This window comes from Littorina saxatilis, unplaced genomic scaffold (genome assembly GCF_037325665.1).
Source record: "Littorina saxatilis isolate snail1 unplaced genomic scaffold, US_GU_Lsax_2.0 scaffold_672, whole genome shotgun sequence".
NCBI lineage: Eukaryota > Metazoa > Mollusca > Gastropoda > Littorinimorpha > Littorinidae > Littorina > Littorina saxatilis.
In genome coordinates this window covers 38519-45687 of record NW_027127297.1, presented here as the reverse complement: position 1 = coordinate 45687, position 7169 = coordinate 38519, and the positions used below count along the sequence as shown (strand labels likewise).

Genomic DNA, 7169 nt, shown 5'->3' with positions numbered 1-7169 from the left:
ATCCGCTAACTTCATGATAATGATGACGACGACGACGATGATGATGATGATGATGATGATGATGATGATGATGATGATGATGATGATGATCAACAACTCGAGTTTATCAGAATCTGCACATTTCAACTATAAACAATCTTGGCCTTTTTGATGTCATTGAAGCTAACCCCCCCCCCCCCCCCCTTATCCAATTCACCTCTTCCTGTCCCCGTCTCTCTGTCCCTCTCTTTCACACACACACACACACACACACACACACACACACACACACACACACACACACACACACACACACACACACACACACACACACACGCGAGACCAGCCAGGCCTCCCGCAAATGTCTTCGTACAGGACTGGGTTGTGACATATCGTACGAAATACTTTTGTCGTTGTGTAATTAGATGGCTTTTTTGTCTTTCTAAGTAGGGCCGGGGATGAATAAGTGCTATTTCATTTATTGTAATGTTCTAACATCCTTCAAGACGCTTTTAACCTGTCGTCTCAAGGCGGCTGTCTTTTTCATGGCACGCGACGCATGAACGTTTTTTTTAAAGGGATATAACTAACCAAAAACCACTCGCCCATAGAGCTTTACAATTCGGGTTGGGGGTTGTAAGTCACCACACACTAGGAATTCCTTAAAATAAGTGTTTGAGCGCTCAGTAACACACAAAAGACACACACACACACACGCACACCCAAACACACCGCACATACACACTCACTCAAGAATATACCTTCTCGTGACATGCCCACACGAAGACACTTTTGGTACCGACAGAAGCGGCAGCTGTTGCGCATGCGCGGATTAATGGTGCACATCCGGGATCCTTTACAAACATACGCCTGATGTTCCTTCAAACCTCGGCGAAAGAATTTCTGCCGACAAAAATAGTATCGAATGAGTAAGAGCAATAACATCATAGCCTTGAGTAGTTTTGAGGATGGATCTTAGCATTTTTCATCTGCTGTCATGTGATGCTTTCCTCGTACCTATGACTCTACCCTGCCTTTATTGATTGATCGAGTGATTGATTTTCAGTTTGTACTCCCCCTTCCTTTTTACATTTAAGTCAAGTTTTGACTAAATGTTTTAAGATAGACGGGGAATCGAGACGAGGGTCATGGTGTGTGTGTGTGTGTGTGTGTGTGTGTGTGTGTGTGGGTGTGTGTGTGTATGTGTGTGTGTGTGTGTCTGTGTATGTGTTGGCCTACTTCTACGGACTATTTCTACGTTACACACCCGTGTTCCGCGGACCCAAGAATTCAGCGGACGTCCGCTGAATTTTTTATGGCTGAATCACGTTCACACAGCCAATCTGGAGACCCCCTCAAAAGGCCCGCCAAAACTGCGATTTGTCCGCAAAAGTCGTAATTTTCAATCTTCGTGTGTTAACCGTCATACAAATCAAGCTTTGGCCTCTCAGCTGTGAAGTGTTGTTTATTGGTTTTCACATCTACTTATTATCACTAGTTAAATGAACAATCAGGGCACTCTGCTAATTACAAATCTGCTTTACTTTTTCTTCTAAACCGATTAGTAAACGAGTCCTCAAAAGTGGGGTCTTTTGGTGCTAGTCCTTGGAAGTGCCTGTAAACAACACTGTGTGTGTGTGTGTGTGTGTGTGTGTGTGTGTGTGTGTGTGTGTGTGTGTGTGTGTGTGTGTGTGTGTGTGTGTGTGTATAAAGTGATTCCGAGGGAACTACTGGACCAATCTTCCCCAGAAGTTTTTTCTCCATTTTTTCTATATATGTCTTTGATGACGTCATATCCGGGTTTTTTTAAAAGTTGAGGCAGCACTGTCACTCCCTCATTTTTCAACCAAATTCATTGAAATTTTGGTAAAACAATCTACGACAAAGTCCGGACTATGGTATTGCATTTCAGCTCGAAATCTGAAAAATTAATAAATTAGTTTTCTCGTTAAAGTTGTCATTAAAATCAAAATTAGACAATGACTGCATTGTATTCCTCATCTTCTCCTGAATTCAAAAATATATAGATATGTCATGTTCACTCTAACAATGTACTCAGAATTACAGAAAATAGGTTCAGTAATACGGTCGCATACTTCGCGGAGACGAGCGTGATCCGTCTCGGTATTGTTAGCCGAGACTATCTAACTGTATCTCGTAGTCTTGGCGATGACTGGTTTGTTGTGTTGATCTTTTAATTTGATACCGATTGACTAAATGTTTTTATATCGCTTCACGCGACTTGTTTTTGGCTCACGTAAGTGTAGCCTATGCGATGGTAAACTTTGTCTGTCTGTGCGTGCGTGCGTGCGTGCGTGCGTATGTATGTATGTGTGTATGTCTGTGGTAGAAACTTTAACATTTTTGGCTAAACACCGAAATACTCATTTCACGTGGTTAATTTTCAAGCACCATCTTCAAATTATTGAAGCAATGATCAACATTGTGTCGGCATGTGTGTAGTTAAAGCGTGTATCCAAAGAAAACGGGTGGTGGGGGGTTTTGAAGGGGTACAAGCAGTTGACTGATTTGTGTCGTGTTTGGCATGTAGACGGCAGGTCAGGTGTCAAGATCAGGTCAGGGGTCGCGCGAAGGATTGTGGTCCAGTTCTCACCTCGCCGATTCGCCGGGGAAGACAATTTCATGTTGTTCGGTTTCTAAGCTCCAGAAAAGTAAATAAAGAAGATACCAAAGGGAGATTTCCTACAATTTGATCTGCACAGCGTGTTTCCAATGTCCACGCGAGGAAGAGCTGTCGAAAGCGCGGCAGTCAGTGTCGATCTTGCAGCCGTATCCCGGTAAGTTCAGAGACAGATCTAGTGTCTCCCACTCTGATAACGTGTCACCTACTGTTAATCCGTTTTGTTTTAATTTCTTTTTATTTCAGCAGACACGGATGTCAAACACAGTGCTAGGCAGTCACCTCTAGTGAAATGAGTTGATCTAAAGTGCCTGTAATGTTTGGATGTCTTTGCTCGTGGTTCGATTTATGTGAATTTCAAGACTTGCAGTAGAGTCTCAAGTTAAGTTTACTCTGCCCGAAAAAAACTGTCCACCATTTACTTGAACATGCAGATATAAGGAAACGGAATGAATCTGTTCTCAAAGTCAAAATGATCACGATTTTTTCCTCAGATTCAAAACATGCACTGTCATGGTTTTGTCTGTACAATTTAGTAAGTCTTAAGTACTTTGCAACAACTTCCTTGAACGTGAAAGACAGTTTTTGAATGCTAGATCTGTATCGCGTTTCATTCCAGACTCGATCCTCTCTTTGATTGTAGATCTACTGTTTGCTGTTTACGCACTATCATATGATTCGCTATGTAACGTTTGGTAAGCTTACCTTGCCACAGCTTTCTTGTCTTTGTTGGCATTTCTGGCTGTGTTGACCGTCAGAATTATTTTAAGAACCAGGCTGCTGCAGTCGACATGTTTCGCATATTGTAGGGTTACCATGCTGCATAGGTAAAGTGGCTTGTATAACCTGACTATTCTGTTTCAAAACACTGTTTATATTTGTGTAGGTTGTAGTCATCATAACTAATCGCATTTTGCCATTTGTTTCAGAAAGGAGGTTAACCTACAACAAGATCGACCCTATGTCAGATATATGCCTCAGCCACATGAAGACTTCCGAATTTAGATCTACTCGGCATGGTGACAAGTCTTGATGAAAAGTATAGGACTGAGGACAGCAGTGGAAAAAGTGCCCACATGGCAGGTACCTAACCTATTACCCTAGTCATTTTATCTGTTTGCCTTCTTTTGAAAATTATACATGGAGTTGATATGATGCGTTAGTTTTAACTGTGTGTGTGTGTGTGCGTGTGTGTGTGTGTGTGTGTGTGTGTGTGTGTGTGTGTGTGTGTGTGTGTGTGTGTGTGTGTGTGTGTGTGTTTGTGTGTGTGTGTTACGGAGTGAGTGAGTTTGTGTTATGTTACTGTTTGTTGATTTCTTACGGGAGCCTTGAAGGCTTCGCCTCTTGTTTGTTTTGTTTTTTAGCAATCATAGGAACATTTAAGAAGCTGTATTAAAATTAGAAAAGAATGGGACAAGAAAAAAAACAGACACAAAAAGAAAGAGAAATGAAGGAGAGAAAAAAAGTCAGACGCATTATCCTAAAGGCTGGGGTCTTCCCTTTGTAAAAGTGATAAAAGTTAAAAGTGAATTTTTCTGTTAGTTCAGGAACTAAAAGTAGACAAAACGGTGACTACGGTAGTTGAAAGGCCAGATTTTTTTTACATTTAGCGTTTATAGCGACCTTTCACCAGTGTAGCTGTATGTACCTTGCATCCTTCGCACGTTGTGACACCAAAATGGACGCCATTTGCAAGGTCACTGCACACTTTGCACAACACCTGACCGTCTTCCGGTACAACAGCTTCCGGTTTCTCTGTCATGCACACAAGACGTAGATTGCCATAAACGAAATGAGGGTAATGCACAATCTTTTACAACATGTTAGCATGGCAAACGAACCCCCGGCCCTTTAGTTGAAGACAGTCTATAATTTCCGAAAGTGTCCCAAAGTAAAATTAATTACATCGCAAAGTGTCCTAAAGTCAATCCCTGCCAAAAGTGTTCCAAAGTCAAGTACTTCCCAAAGTGTCCTTCTACCAATCACTCCAGAAAGAGTCTCAACCTTGACCATAACGACTTTTTTGCAATGCGTGGGTGTGTACGCGTGCGTGCGTGTGTGTATTAATATATATATTCATATCTCTGTGTGTTTGTGTGTGTGTGTGTGTGTAAGTGTGTGTGTGTGTCTGTGTGTGTGTCTGTGTGTCTGTGTGTACGTGCGCGCGCGTGTGTGTTTATGTCTGTGTGAGTGTCGAGAAATGGTGACAACCACCCAACTGTTTAAACCCCTTAAAACGGGATTTAGACTAACCTTTTCGGAACATGCCAGCAGAAACACATCTCTGGAAGCGGCAATATTGGCACCGGATACGGCTGGTCTTCTGCACGTCACATTTACCCCCACACTCAGAGGAGAAGGCGGGTTCCCCTCCTTTTGTGCAGCGGATAAAGAAACTCTGAAAAAAAGCAAAATAAGTACAAATTAGTAACAGACAAACAGCAACTTTCATCTGTCATGTACTGACCGATTTTGTGTTTGGACGTCTGACAATTTATTGGATAGTGAAAAAGATGTTGCGATGTCTGAGCGGAAGAGTGGGACCTGACATGTTATTATCCTTTGTTGTAAATAAGTCTCTCCTTATATTTAGAGGGCCGGTATCAAGCTATGTATACGATGCTGACAGCGTTCCAGTTTTTAAAAGCACTAATTTAATTGCACGCTTATGTAAGCATAAAAAGGGTTCATACTTTGTTCACTAGCCCATTCGATATTCCCATACGGTCGAAGCGTAATCTATAATACTTAGAATGTGACCATACTATATTTGCTTTTCCACGAGTAACACTGTTTTTCAAACAAAAATCTGTGACAGGAGTGGCAACGGAAAGATGGCCTTTGTCTGATAGCAACGTCATAGTTATAGTTATGCAGAGGGGAAGTGAGGAAGCTGTCCTCTTCGTTTGTTTTAACTTCACAACTATTTGCTACTTGATCCAGATCCAAAATAATGCATGGTTCATTTGGAATATCACTATTTCAAGAGAGAGATTGGCTGCTTTCGACTTGATTCGATTTACTTTGCGTATTGGCTGCAGAGAAACGTTATAATGTTCCCGACTAATGCCGGGTTGCAAGTCTTCGTTTGCTGTGTTGTTTACACTTTCTACTGTTGCCAGTACCACTGACTTCAGGCGAAACAGAAGATTTTGAAACATGCACCTAGAAATAGGATACTTCTACCGATCGACTCAACCTCCTGTGACTGATGTAGTGTGTGTCGGAGCAGTGTATGCAATTTATGGGGTCACGCGGCGCTAGCGGCCGACCTCGCATCGGCAGACGATAAATAAAAAAAGCGAACGGAAGAACACTTGAAAGGGGGGGGGGGGGGGGGTAGTCTTCTTGTTATGACAAAGAGTATCAATGTCGAATAACTTTATTCTGTATGGTGTTAGATTACACATTCTAACACAAACTATATGTATTTGTAGATTCCAGAAACGGTATATGGCTGTGAGTCATGATAACTCAGTCCATCCGCCTGTCGTCTGCTACACTTTACCCGCTTTAGCTCATAGATTCGTCTGTTTCACTGAGGCACTGAAAAGGTTTGGTCAAGCAATCTTCGACGAAGGCCGGACTTGGGAACCAATCGCTTTGGTGGATTGGTCAGTCTGCCACATGTTGTGGGGCCCCTTACGAGACACTGTCGTGGTTTTTTTTGCAAACCTTCTCGAGTGCACTGCCGTTCTCACGAGATCAGTTACTTCTGTTTTGTTTCGGGTTTTTTCCCAATTGACACCATGTATGACAGATGAAACAGAAAAGCCTGTTGTGAAAGTGCACAAATTAGGAGGGAAAAACGAAACAAAACAAAAGTAACTGATCTCATGAGAACGGCAAACAACGACACATGTTCACCGCTCTCACCTCATTGAAGAAAGAGGGGTCGTCCTCGACCCCTCAACAAAGCGGCGCCTACGTAAACATATCATGATGACTGTCACACCAAACATGCATTTTAAAGCACCGTAAATGATACAGCTTATGTACAGACGTTAATTGATGACACTACGTCAACAGTCGTTTTTTTTAAATAATTGTTTTTAATATAACTGTGTTTAAAGAAATACTGCGTGAAACCATTGGAAATAAGATGCAGATGAGCCGGTGCCGAAAGTTCGTCCTTTGAGTGTGAATAGGAAGTCATTTGTTCAGTGAATTACGCACGTGACCTTGTGTACATGTAAAACGGCACGAGTGACACCGAACGACATCTGTAAAGGAATGAAGAGATAAATTACCAGGGAAAGAAGTTATATTGTAAATGATGTTGATTTCAAGAAAGCAGCTCACTTTTTGTATACTTCTGGTGCAACACATTACGAAAGTAGCTACCCTTGCTTCGTGGATTGTTTAGGCCCCCCAAAACGTGATGAAATGTGTCCGATAGCCCGACCGACTCTACTTTTCCTCCCGACCTTAGACAAAAAATTACCATTCGAAATTAAAACAAAATCAAAATGACGAAACACGAATTTGCAGATTTTACAAGGAAAGTACTCTTATCGAAGATCCAGCGGACACAGGTCGCACGATTTCC

At 42.0% G+C, this 7169-nt stretch overlaps 1 long non-coding RNA gene across 1 annotated transcript; it reads right to left on the bottom strand.

Moving 5' to 3' along the window:
• Window positions 1-748: 748 nt before the first annotated feature.
• Window positions 749-5012, bottom strand: LOC138955762 (uncharacterized). The gene is made up of 3 exons (XR_011452358.1): window positions 4874-5012; window positions 4269-4375; window positions 749-882 (listed from the first exon to the last, which is right to left on the bottom strand). It is a non-coding gene; the product is annotated as an uncharacterized lncRNA (long non-coding RNA).
• Between the last annotated feature and the right edge of the window lie 2157 nt (window positions 5013-7169).